At 38.0% G+C, this 14166-nt stretch overlaps 1 long non-coding RNA gene across 19 annotated transcripts; it reads left to right on the top strand.

Moving 5' to 3' along the window:
• On the top strand, positions 1–12412 carry LOC112197371. 19 transcript variants are annotated; one of them, XR_005809948.1, is made up of 17 exons: positions 1–541; positions 640–4394; positions 5565–5672; positions 6409–7341; positions 7463–7517; positions 7648–7771; positions 8080–8119; positions 8245–8349; positions 8590–8774; positions 9088–9226; positions 9814–9991; positions 10132–10260; positions 10548–10664; positions 10920–11040; positions 11340–11648; positions 11951–12015; positions 12138–12412. It is a non-coding gene; the product is annotated as an uncharacterized LOC112197371 (long non-coding RNA). The 19 variants fall into 19 exon arrangements; XR_005809954.1 differs by having other exon boundaries at positions 2–2644; positions 2737–4394; XR_005809962.1 differs by having other exon boundaries at positions 7–4394; positions 8280–8349; positions 12138–12411.
• The last annotated feature ends 1754 nt before the right edge of the window (positions 12413–14166 follow it).

Raw genomic sequence — 14166 nt, 5'->3', positions numbered from 1 at the left:
ACATTTTCTTTACTTTCACCCTTCCCAATTAATGATGATGATTATACTACCATTTAGTTATGCACCATGCTACTCCAAATATCTTTACCGACTATTCCATGCTCTCTCAGTCCTACATTGCTTTTCTGTTTTGGCAAATCAGTGTCAACTTAAATATTCTTGAGTTCTAGATTTTTCATTTCTATTATATCATAGTCTCTTGTGTCAAGTCAGTTTTATTTGTATTGAACCATTACTTTTATCTAGTGCAAGAATCATATTTGTGTTGTAAGATGTTTGTGTTGTCCATCATGGACTGCTGCTTTATTATTTGTAGTAAAATGGATGATATTTTCTGCTTGATTTTTGTTGCTCCTCAAAGTAATTTTTTTTTTTTTTTTGTTAGTCCAGTGTGGACCCAGATATCTTTTACTGTTCAAACTTTGGTAGCCTTGGATCAATTGGTGGTAAGCCTTATGGTAATTATTTGAAGATGCTTTGGGCTGCTTATTTCAAACTTCCACAGCCCCAAGACGCTGAACGACCCAGAAGCTAAACACCAGTAAACTTTATAGTTCTCCTTTTTCTTTTTCTTTTTCTTTTTCTTTTTCTTCTTGTTTGTTCTTCCCAACTCCCTCCTGATTGTGGCTTTTTGTGAAGGCGTTCAGCTCCGTGGGTTGCTTGTGAATAAGGGTTTGGAGGAAGATGTGTTTATTGGGGATTCTTTGATTCAGTTCTATGCAGAATGTGGGGACTTGGATTATGCCTGGAAGGTGTTTGATGAAATGCTTGAGAGGAATACTGTGTTGGGGACTAGTTCTGATTTGCGGTTATGGTTGGAGGGATATGACAAAGGAAGCTTTTTTCTTGTTTTTCGAGATGGTGGCTGCCGGGATTAAACCAATTCGGTGACTATGGTGTGTGTCATTTCTGCATACGCCAAGTTGAAGCATGTAGCGTTGAGTGAGAGGCTTGTGCTTCCATTGGGGGGTCTGGATTGAAGAGTAATATGCTTATGTTGAATTCACTTGTTGATATGCATATGAAAAGTGGAGCTACTGATGCTGCAAAGCGGTTTTTGATGAATGTGTGGATAAAAACTCGGTTCTTTACAATACAATTTTGTCAAATTCTGTGCGCCAGGGACTTGATAATGAAGCAGTTTTGGTCATGGGTGAAATGCTACAACAGGGCTTAAGACCCGACAATGTTATGTGCCATATCAGCTTTTGCCAACTAAGTGATTCTCTCTCTGGAAAGTGTTCCCATGGTTATGTTCTAAGGAATGGACCAGAAGGTTGGGATACGATTTGCAATGCCATGATTGACATGTACAAGAAGTGCAGCCAACCAGAAATGGCCTGCATAATTTTTGACAATATGTCGAATAAGATTGTACTATCACGGAACTCCTTGATTTCTGGTTTCATAAGAAGTGGTGATGTGAAGTCAGTTTGGAAAATGTTCAATGAGATGCGAAAAAGTGATCTTGTTTCTTGGAACTCTATGATTGGTGCTCTGGTCCAAGAGAGCAGGTTTTAGGAAGCAATTGAACTTTTCCGGGTGATGCAGACTGAGGCAATAAAAGGAGATACGGTGACCATGGTGGAGGTTGCATCTGCCTGCGGATATCTAGGAGCTATTGATCTTGCAAAGTAGACTCATGCTTATATCGAAAAAGATAAACTTAACTGTGACATGCGGCTCGGGACAGCTTTAGTTGACATGTTTGCTAGATGTGGTGACCCTCAAAGTGCAATAAAGGTGTTTGATAACATGGCAAGAAGAGATGTTTCTGCTTGGACAGCAGCCATTGGAGCACTGGCCATGCAAGGAAACGGGGAGCGAGCTCTAGAGCTTTTCGATAACATGCATAAGCAAGGGGTGAAACCAGATGTAGTCTTTGTGGCAGTACTAACAGCATACAGCCATGTTGGTCTTTTGGAACAAGGACGGAACATTTTCATGTCAATGCAATCAGTCCATGGCATTTCCCCTCAATATTGTTCATTACAGTTGCATGGTTGATCTACTTGGCCGAGCAGGGGGCTTGGAAGAAGCTGTTGATCTGGTAAAGAGCATGCCAATGGAACCTAATGATGTCATTTGGGGCACTCTCTTGGCTGCTTGTCAAACCCACAAAAAGGTCGAAATGGCAGCATATGCAGCTGAATAGGTATCTAAATTGACTACTCAGAGGACTGGTATTCATGTGCTTCTCTCAAACATATATGCATCAGCTGGGAAATGGGCAGATGTTGCAAAAGTGAGGCTACAACTGAAAGAGGAAGGGATTCAGAAGGTACCTGGATGCAGTTCCGTTGAAGTTAATGGAGTGATTCATGAGTTTACCTCCGGTGGTGATGCTGATACACACACAGAGAGGAGCCACATTGCGTTGATGCAAGAAATAAACAGCAGACTCAGAGATGCTTGCCACGTTCCTGATCTGGACAATGTCATGCTTAATGTTGATGAGAAGGAGAGAGTACTTGCTCAGTCGATATAGTGAGAAAGTGGCCAAAGCTTTTGGACTTAAAGGTACAAGGTAAGAAGTGCCAATTCGTGTGGTGAAGAATCTGAGAATGTGTTTTGATTGTCACTCTTTTGCCAAGTTAGTGTCAAGAATATACCACAGGGAAGTTATTGTTCAAGATAACAGCAGGTACCATTTCTTTATGTATGTTCTTGCAGTGATTACTGGTAATAGAATTATGATTTGAAGAGAACTCTCCACCAATTATTATTCTTCTTCAGTCTGCAGTCCATTATTGATTGCTATTGATCTGCACTGCCATTATCATTTTGTGTTAATTACACAATCCAAGTATGCCTCCATTATCATTAAGCCATACTTCCAGGGAAATATGCAGAACCCAATCTCTTCCACTGTCATTGTTTAAACTCATTTACTACTCTGCTGAATAAACAAGCATTGTATATGACACCAATCAAGCCCTTGAGCCTGAAGCTGGAATAACAGTGGTTCACCTAGTATGCCAACTAAATGGCTATTTACCAACAGTACCCCATCCACTTAAGAGTTCCGACAAGAATGCCATTCATTCAGATGTATTCTTTAGTCACATCTGCTTGGACAGCAGCCATTGGAGCAATGGCCATGCAAGGAAATGGGGAGCGAGCTCTAGAGCTTTTCGATAACATGCATAAGCAAGGGGTGAAACCAGATGTAGTCTTTGTGGCAGTACTAACAGCATACAGCCATGTTGGTCTTTTGGAACAAGGACGGAACATTTTCATGTCAATGCAATCAGTCCATGGCATTTCCCCTCAATATTGTTCATTACAGTTGCATGGTTGATCTACTTGGCCGAGCAGGGGGCTTGGAAGAAGCTGTTGATCTGGTAAAGAGCATGCCAATGTAACCTAATGATGTCATTTGGGGCACTCTCTTGGCTGCTTGTCGAACCCACAAAAACGTTGAAATGGCAGCGTATGCAGCTGAACAGGTATCTAAATTGACTACTCAGAGGACTGGTATTCATGTGCTTCTCTCAAACGTATATGCATCAGCTGGGAAATGGGCAGATGTTGCAAAAGTGAGGCTACAGCTGAAAGAGGATGGGATTCAGAAGGTACCTGGATGCAGTTCCGTTGAAGTTAATGGACTGATTCATGAGTCTACCTTCGGTGGTGATAGTGATACACACACACAGAAGAGCCACATTGCATTGATGGTGCAAGAAATAAACAGCAGACTCAGAGATGCTGGCCACATTCCTGATTTGGACAATGTCCTGATTGATGTTGATGAGGAGGAGAAAGAGTACTTGCTCAGTTGACACAGTGAGAAAGTGGCCAAAGCTTTTGGGCTTATAGGTACAGGGCAAGGAGTGCCAATTCGTGTGGTGAATATCTGACAGGGAAGTTTGCCAAATTAGTGTCAAGAATATCTGACAGGGAAGTTACTGTTCAAGATAACAGCAGCTTCCATTTCTTTAGTCAGGGGCTTTGCTCTTGCAGTGATTACTGGTAATAGAATTATGATTGAAGAGAACTCTCCCCCAATTATTATTCTTCTTTAGTCTGCACTCCCATTATTGATTGCTTTTGATCTGCACTGCCATTATCATAGTGTTAATTACACAATCCAAGTATGCCTCCATTATCATTGAGCCATGCTTCAAGGGAATATGCAGAACCCAATCTCTTCCATTGCCATTGTTCAAACTCATTGACTACTTGGCTGAATAAACAAGCGTTGACCAATCAAGCCCTTGAGCCTGAAGCTGGAATGAAGGTGGTTCACCTAGTATGCCAAGAAAATCGATATCACCAACCGTACCCCGTCAACTTAAGAGTTTCAACAAGAATGCCATGCATTCAGATGTATTCTTTCAGAGACACAGAAGGTTGAAGCTGTGACTTGAAAATAATCTTTTGACTTCATGCAGGTATGTTAATGTGATCATCTTCTAATAAATACATGAATCTTTTCCTTTTCCTTTTCCCTTTCCAAGTTTTTAATTTTAATTTTTAACTTAGATGGTCCTGGTTTTGTGTCGTTATGTTGCAGAATAACAGTACGTATCTTTGATTATTCAATCATTAATCTACATGTTTCTGGAACCCGTTTAGTAAAATGAACAGAACATTGAAAAATGGTTCATTCTTCAGCAAACTTATTCTTCCTCTGTAAATTTAGAAAGTAGTTGGAAGGATTGGAGTACCCTCAATTTAAAGATCTATAAACTGAGATCTTGAGTATCTCAGCTCTAGCAGCTACACCATCATCGTATTTATATCGAGTATCTAAATGTTGCATCCAAATCCCTCCAGAATTCCCAAACGTTTTCTACTGCAATTGAATCCCGACTGTTGTTTCACCCATGTCTGCATTGGGAGCAGAAAGGGGAAAGATCTATCTTGATTTTTACTGCATTAGTAGTGCTACCTTGTTACTCCCATGACCATATAGATCATGTACAATTAACTCTTGTATATTTTGATGAGCATTGAATGAAGAAAAATTCAAACTTTTAGCCTAGCAAGTTAACTTCATAATTGAACATATGGCTCTGTCTCTACACGATAAGAACTACATAGGTTAATGAAAATTGATACATACGATGTATACAGTATATGTATACTTTGTTAGTTAATATATGCACTATTTTGAGACAGGTTAGCTAGTGGCTACACATAAGGTATTTACATTGATATTAATCCCCTAACACTTGATATAAGGAAAAAGAGAAGAACATGACATTAATCCCTAAATTGTTAATGAACAAAATGGCTGTCTCTATTTTTGTCCTTCTTTTTTCTTTCTTTCTAGAATATGTTCCGAACTCTGTATACAGTATTCGCCAAATCACTCTTTAGTTAAGTGATTAATACTGTCTTTCTAGAACAAGAGTCAAATGATGCTAATTCTCATTAAGAGGTAGAAATCAGCAATGAACTTTGGCCTCCTTTAGCAATGTTGGCTGGCTTTCTGCTTCCCATTCAGTGTGCATTTGGCCATTTGCTTTTGGGTTTTGAATTCTAATTAAGTGTACTTTAAAAGGGCCAACTGCATTTCTTTTCCAGTAAAGTGATTAACGGGGTTGGTTGCTGAATAGTTTTCAGCCGCAGTGATCAAGTGCCATGTGCTGTGGATTCCATCTTAATAGGCTGTTGCAGGACGGCTACAAATAGCATCAGAGTTAACTGAGTTCGAAAACGGATCGGTATGCAAGTATTTGTAAGCATTTAGAATTAGCCACATGTATTGTTCTCTTTTCCTTTTTTTCTGTAACTTAAAGGTCGTAGTAAAACTATTAGTCTATTACCATGATGTTGGTGTCGTTGTATGCTGAACTTTCAAAATAGCAGTACTTTATTCAACCCAAAACCCGTTTAGTGAAGTAGAAATTGAAAAGAATAGCAGTGCATATTTTAAAGGGTCATAAGAACTGATTCTTCCTCTGAAAATTAACATTTCTTTTGGTCAAGGGATTTGAAGAAAAATTGACCGTTCTCTTTTTCTTTTCAGACCTGAAAATCAATAAAGTGAGATGTTAATATTGCCGTATTATTTAATTTGCAATCTCCTACCTAGAAAATAGTCAAAATACATTGAATCCAAACAAAATGTACACAATTTCTAGATAATTCCGTTAATATTGCCGTATGATTTCATTTGCAATCTCCTACCTATAAAATACATTGAATCCAAACAAAATGTACACAGTTTCTAGATAATTCCGTTAATATTGCCGTATGATTTAGTTTGCAATCTCCTACCTATAAAATACATTGAATCCAAACAAAATGTATACAGTTTCTAGATAATTCCCTTAATATTGCCGTATGAATTATGGGGTGAGACCCGACCCGCCTACACATAAGGGGTCTCTCACCTGAATTCCTATTGCTGGAAGTACACTTGCGGTATTGACAATATAGTTGACGTTTTTATTGCAGCACAACACCCGGTTTAGGCTTCTATTATCCGGTGGTGAGGTTCCGAAGTGGTTCCATTGTTCGAAGGAGGTTGCTGTTAATGAAAACGGCCCATCCAGTACATGTGCAATTTCTTTTGAAATCCCAAGCAAATTGAATTGGGCCAACATAGGACTGGCTGTTTGTTATGTTCTAGTTGAGGAACCTCTTAGTTTTATGATTCACGTAGGAGCTGATATTTCCATCAATGGGGTACTCATAGATCGGCATTCCAAGTTGCCCGGTTCAATGCCAGACCATATGTGGCTAAGTTATATTCCATTATGTGATGAAATAAAGGGAAAGGTGGATCAAAACGGTGGGTCGCGTTATCACTGTCGAGTTCAATTTTACCCTGCTTCTCAAATGAAGAGCTGTGGAGTTCACCTGGTATGCCAACCACCGATGACTAGCCTTCTAATTGAAGATGATGATGAAGAAGAGCCAACTCCGTTGTCACAGCTGTCTTCCAAACCTCCGAAACGGCACCACACCCCGGAAGATGCATCAACAGTGGTTCCTCCAAAACGACAACGCGCTGCCGGGCAACCATCGCACAACCATTCCCATGGATGAGTGGGGCATGCTAGACTGGCTTTCTTCGACGAATACAGAACAAAAGAGCCTCGTACTGGAGCCAATGACAACAAGAGCAGCAGGAGCAACCAACTCTTTCAAAACGACACTGCCCTGAGGAACTACCAACAATGCCTCCCATCCCCGATTACTCTGCATCTGCATCCACCTCTGATCAAATCTTCCAGACTTCTCATTGGCAACAAATCTTGATCCTACCTCACCAGCCAGTACTCCATAGTTCCAACAATAATATATGCCATGTTCTTTCACAGACTACTCCATAGTTCCAACAATAATATATGCCATGTTCTTTCACAGACTAGCAGCTATATTCAGGTTTGGCTTTCTTTCCAGTTCTTAAATTCTGCAGATTTCATGTTTTTATAGGAATGATTGTTTTGTGGTATCAAAATTGGTGAGTTTTTCCTCAATTGATTGATTGATTCCATTGTTGTAGGAGAATATTGGTGGTAATCAGCTAGCTAGGCCACGCAAATAAGCTAGAAGCAGAGGTAAATGCTATCTCCTCTAGCTGTACTCTTGCCTATGCTCTTTTCCTAGTAATTTTTGGCTCAAATGCCATATGTTATTGCTTACAATTTTAACGATACATATCATATTATTGCATGTATTTTATTGCAGCGATCATAAGTGGTGGTTGATAAGGGTTTTCAGTCATAAGCAAGTGGCATGAGTCTCTTTAAAGGCTGCTGCAGGATCAGGCTCTCTCCAACAAGAATTTCTTTTCATCAAAACTGATGAATGAGTAAGTGTATATGTGTAATCCACTTAGAATAAATACCTTTCCTTAATGTTTGTATTTGATCGTAATCCTACAATTACAAACCTGTTTAATGAAATGAACAGAAAACTGGACGAATAATTCATTTTCTAGGTTCCTCTGTAATTTTAGTAAACAATTGGAAGTATTGGACTATCCTCAATTTAAAGACCTATACATTGAGGTCTCAACTCTCAAGTATCTCAACTTTTCCATTATCTTCATTGTTGATGATCATTTTTTTTATTTTTTTTTATAAGATTGTTGATTATCAGTTGATCCCATTGTTGTAGGAGAGCATTCGTGGTAGTCAGCTAGGCTCTGCAAATCAAGGTAGTCCATACAAATTGGTTGATATAATCTAGTATTAATATTTGAACATTTTGATTAATGTTATCTAGTAATAATGTTTCTGGGTGATTAATTTTATACATTTTGATTGTTGCTTCTGTTTGCAGTGGAAACTATAAACTTTCACTTGGAATGGTTGCAGATTCGGGCAAAATTGGGTACATGCTGATCTGTCTGAATTTGAGACCAGTGAAAATAAACTAAAAGTAAAGGTATGTGCTATTTTTCCATGCTCATCATCCGTTTGTCTTCCTAGTTGATGTAGTTTTCTTGTTCAATGTTCAATAAAAGAGAAAATATCTCCTCCTACATATTTGAGAGATTCTCTTCTTAGTTTTTCTTGCTTAATTCGGAAGGTATGATCTTTGGTTAATTGGAGTAAATTAGGATACGTAACTTAGCCTCTTGACAGTTTCATATAGTTAATGTTCCTTTGCTTATCAAATTTGCAGGCAACAAGCAAACCTGCATAGTTCCCATCACTCAACTACTCCACAGCTTCAACACCATGAGGAAGCAACTGAGTTTTCTGTCTTCGGAACCAACAAAACCTCGTGGCGCAATTGAAGGTGCTCAAGACCCATAGCTGTCTTTGTCTCTGCAAGCAACACTACCATCCACTTCAGGTGACCAATCTGTAAGTTCACATGCATATCATCTTCTTAGTATCACTGTCTTTTCAAAGTTTTCTAACGTCTGAAGCAGTTAACCTATCTCCATGGTGCTGCTGTTGTACCATATGGAAGGGTTGTTTCAGAATAACAGTGTGCATTAAGGTTTATTCCAATGTAATCCTACATGTTTCAATCACGTTTAGTAAAATCAACAATATTTTAAAATGCCTCACTTAAATATCTCAACTCTGGCGATCTCATCATTGTCTTAATTACATTTAATATCTCAATTGCATCGAATTCCATGAAGAAATTCTGATCCATGTCTGCTAGCAGCTGTTTGAGGTGCATCCTGTACATTAAATCTGGCCTGTTTTGAGTTGCATCATGGCAAGTTTCACAATTTCGGCCTAGCAGCTGTTACTTCAGAATTGACCAAATGGCCCTGTCACTTTACACTATAAGCACTACATTGGTTAGTTCAAATTCATATATGCATCAACAGTCTTAAATGTTTATAGTCTATCCATTATTTTGAGTAAATAGTAGCTACAGTACACAAGGCATTGACATTGATTTTAGTGCTCTGAAACTGTGAATATAAGAAAAAGAGAGGACAATGGCATTCATCTTTAAACTATGCGATTAAATCTATCAGTAGAGAACAAAATGGCTCTCTGTACTCTCTCTCTCTCTCTCTCTCTCACTTGTTTTTTTTTTTTCCTTTCTAGATACGCTCCAAACGCTCTGTATGAAGTACTCTCTGTATCACACTTTAATTATGTGATTATACTTTCCTGTCTCCTAGCTGGAACTCAGATTTTATAGAAACAATGAACGTATCTTTGTGATTCCTCAAGAATGCAGTGATACTAGCACATGGTATTAGAAAATGCAGAAGCATATCATCATGAAGATTCTTTCAAGCTAACTAATTGCTGTTACTAACTAACCTTACCTGCGTACTGTCTACAAACTTCTCTGATAAAAACATTTCCATAATATAATAGTTAGCAAAACCTAAAGGGCTTTTATGAGTTGCTTTGTATTTATTGTGGACAGATGGAATTAATGAAGGCATGGTGCTTTGGATCTCGTAGGCGCTTAAGATTGGCTACATGATGATGGGGAATAATGGTCTCAAAGCTGTTTTGCAGTCCTCCACATTGTTGATCCTCAAGTGATTCCATAGTTGTAGGAGAACATTGGTGGTATCAGCTAGCTGTAAATGCAGATTAAGGTAGTCCATGGTTCGATACAAATTGGTTGATAGGATTCATTATTAATATTTGGTTTCTGGTTCATTTTCTTAACTTTCACTGTGTTACCGTGTTGCTAGTTGATTGATATCATGCATTTTGGTTGCTTTTCCATTTCCAGTGGGGACTATAGACATTCCACTCTGAAAGGTTACATATTCTGGCCAAGTGGGGTACATGCTGATCCAGCTAAATTTGAAATGACTGCAAATAAGCTTGAAGCAAAGGCATATGCTATGTCCCCTTAGTTGTAATCTTGCCTATACTCTTTTCCTAGTACTTCTATGCTCAAGTGCCTTGATGTTATTGTCTACAATTTGATCAAAACATATCATGTTCAAAGAGCATGATGTTGCATTATCCACATGGTCCATGGATTGAGCACATGGAATATGAAATTTATCAGTTTAAGCAAAATCTTCCTAGCACAGGCCACAAGCATATTCAATTTTATTCTACAGATTACAACTTGAAATTTCATAAATAAGTATTGCCAACAATTTGCCAAACTCATATAAAACAATTTTTTGGTATCAGAAGTTCTAGCCTGGCTTTGGCTAAGAATCTTGCTTCAAGGTGATGCAGCGGTGTGTGCTGACCTTCTTGAGGAAAATGGAATTGGTTTTCATTGTTTCTAAGGATGGAATTGATACTGTGAGTAGTTACTCTTTCTTGGAGTTTACCTCTGTTGTAGATTCATGCAAGAAAGCATTAAATATTTGCATCAATTTAGCAGCACATATTCAGGAGCTAGACTAGTCTGAATTACCATTCACAAGGTCTAGTGGCACCGTAAGAAAGAGAAGCAACTACTTCTACTTAGTACTTATATTATGAAAGAACTTGGATCTTAATATACGGTTCCTTTAACTGATGGCAGTTTTAATTTCTAATGTGTTCTTGAAACAGTCTGACTGCCTGTATTCTATTGCCACGATCATATGCGGTGGTTGATGAGGGTTTTTAGAGTCATAAGCAAGTGGCACGAGTCTCATTAGAGGCTGCTGCAGGATTAGGCTCTCTCCAACAAGTATGTCTATTCAGCAAAACTAATCAATGAGCAAGTGTATATGTATAATCCTCTGGGAATAAATACCTTTCCTTTTTCCTTTTTCATTTAACTTAGAGGAAGTGTTAAAACTATTCAGTTTCAGAATAATAGTGCATAACGCATTAAAGTTTGTATTTAGGTTATTTGATCATATTCCTCTGTAATTCTACAAAACAGTTGAAAGTATTGGACTATCCTCAATTTAAAGATCTATACATTGAGGTGTCAAGTGTCTCAACTTTTGCCATTATCTTAATTACATTATCTCATTCTTGCAGCCAAATTCCCTGAAGAAATCCCAGCCCATGTCAGCTTCAATTGAATCCCAACTGTTGTTTCACCACCCTGTGAAATGCTTTGTGGTAGTCTGCATTCGGATCAGGAAGGGGCAGATCTATCTTGATCGTTACTGCATTAGAATTTGATACCTCATTACTCCATCATCATATAATATCATGTATAATTTTGCTTCTGCTCTATCTCGAGGTGCATTAGCAGAAGCAAATTTCACTCAGATGTGTTCTTTTAGAGTGGTTTGAAGCAACAATTTGAAACGCTGCTGCAGATTCAACTTCAAGTATCAAAGGGTGAGAATCAAGATTTTTGTGAGTCTTCCTACAAGAATTTCCAATTTAGGGTTCTCTCTGTGTTCTAAGAATCTGCAGATATTTTGCTTACTTGGGTTGACATTTGTAGACATATGGTTTTTCCTCCCCTTTTTTATGTGTCATTTTTTTTTTCCATTTATGTACTGGAAGGAAAAACGTATATTTATTTCCATGTTAATCTTTACATCATAGTATGATTTTTAAACCTAATGATTGTACTATATAATTGCTATGCTTGAAAATCTTTGCAAGTAGTGAATAATATGCACTCTTTGGTTCAGGTGATTACAGACATTGCTGTACTATCTGGGAATCTATGATGAGGCTGCTTCTTAGACGCCAATGTGTACGATTCGTGAAAAACTTGTATATTCTGTTTACATCTTGAAATACAAGAATATGTTTAATCTGAATCGGTCTAAGAATTTAACAAACATTTCACAAGTTGCTTTGTGTTGTTGTGGACAGATAGAATCAACAGCCATGGTGCTGCAGAGATTGGCCACATCATGATGAGGAATAATGGTATATTCATCTTCATAGTCCATACAAATTGGTTGATATGATTCAGTATTAATATTTGGTTTCACTTTGTTACTTGCATTTTGATTAATGTTATCCAGTAATAAAGTTTCTGGGTGTAGTATTCAATTTGTTAATTCGTATCTGTTATTTTTTAATGTGCATGACTGTGGAAGAACGAACAATTAAGAAGCAATTCCAAATCCAAGCCTTGCTTAGTACTAGCTTAATTTTCTCTACAATTTTCTAAGATTAGATTGATGTTATTGAAAGAAAGCAATGGGGAAGCTTGTTTTGAGATGGTACAATGTTCAATCCTTGCCTGGGACTTATATATTCCTACCAGAAGCGAGGGCCAGGAAGCTTACCCTTCCTCCATGAAAAAAAAAAAAAAAAACTAAAATCCACTGATTTGAACAATTTAGCATGGACTTCTACTACGACCATTTTCATGAAGGAGCTCCCAAATTGAAGCAAACAATAAAAATAGTGAACTAACAACTAGTTTTGCTCTTTCAATGGGAAGCCTCATAATTTGTGCCAATCATCTCCAACCTAAGCCACAAGAGTGCTGGATTGACTGCAAAAAGGATTCAAAGATGTAAGCACTTTTGGTACTATTATGATGTCACACTCATGATGAATAATTATCTAATTTGAGCAAGCAGAAGAGAACACGAGTTTAGCTCATGATGTTGATCAATACAATTTTGAGGCGGATTGAATTGTGATTACTCGCTCCACTTTTCCCTTATGCAAACGCTCTGTATTTCAGTACTCTGTTGATCACACACACTGAAAACTATGTGATTTAACTTCCTTGTCTTTCTACAACATCAAAGAAAGAATGGCCAAGTCTTCCTAAAATCCTTAAATCTGCGGTAGACATGGTGTAGATGATGCATAACTGCATAACATTATGTACCTACACAATCACCTTTCCCAAATCGACAATCTGCTTCAGAAGCTGCTTCAAAGCTCACACAATAACATAATTGAGTCGCTTTCTATTATTCATGAACATCCATAATTGTGTGCATGTTTGTTTAGGCTTCTTACAAGCTTATAAGTTATGATAAGCAAAATATGTTTGATTTTATGCTAAACTGTAAGAAAGAGTTTGATTATAGCCAGACAAAAATTTACATGATTAACAAGCAAAAATATAACAAAGTAACGGCCTTTCGCCCTTTCACGAGCTGCTGTCTAATTGAGGAAAGATGGAATCAACAAAGGCATGGTGCATTGGATCTGATGGCCACAGATTGGCTACATGATGATGAGATGAGGTGTTTCGGTGAACTTGTTCAATGAGCCCGATGGTGGCTTCGGCTTTACAGGGATGATTGATGGCATCCAAGGGCCTGTATTCATCCTCAGTGCCGATCCTCAGTAGGTCCCACTGTTTTAGCTGAAATATTGGTGAGATAATGCAGAGGTTGTCCATAAAGCTTCATAAAAGCACATGTTCCATGAAGTTAGACTTTGCCCGGAAAGCCTTCAACTTGTTCCTTGAAGAAGAAGAAACAAAGGGGGTATTGTTTTTTGGGAACAATACTTTGATTCATTTCTACGAAGAATGTGGGGACTTGGAAGTCAGAGATACAAGATTTAGAGAATGAATTTTCTGATAATAATATTACACCCATTCTGCGGTGTATATAAACAGATTACAATCGTACTACAACGTACTACACAACATATACAAGGTAAGTAATTATAACAATATATTCCCATGAAGTCTATTCCTAATAGGGAACGACGACTCACACTAACACTCCCCCTCAAGTTGGCGCATATACATCAACCATGCCCAACTTGCTAAGTGAGTCATAAAACGCCTTCCTAGAAACTCCTTTGGTAAGTACATCTGCAAGTTGCTCTTCAGTTGGAACAAAAGGAAAGCTAATAATTTTGGCATCTAGCTTCTCCTTTATAAAGTGACGATCAACTTCCACATGTTTAGTACGATCAT

Source organism: Rosa chinensis, chromosome 4, assembly GCF_002994745.2.
Source record: "Rosa chinensis cultivar Old Blush chromosome 4, RchiOBHm-V2, whole genome shotgun sequence".
In the NCBI taxonomy this organism is placed as follows: Eukaryota; Viridiplantae; Streptophyta; class Magnoliopsida; order Rosales; family Rosaceae; genus Rosa; species Rosa chinensis.
This window is presented reverse-complemented; position numbering and strand designations above follow the sequence as displayed.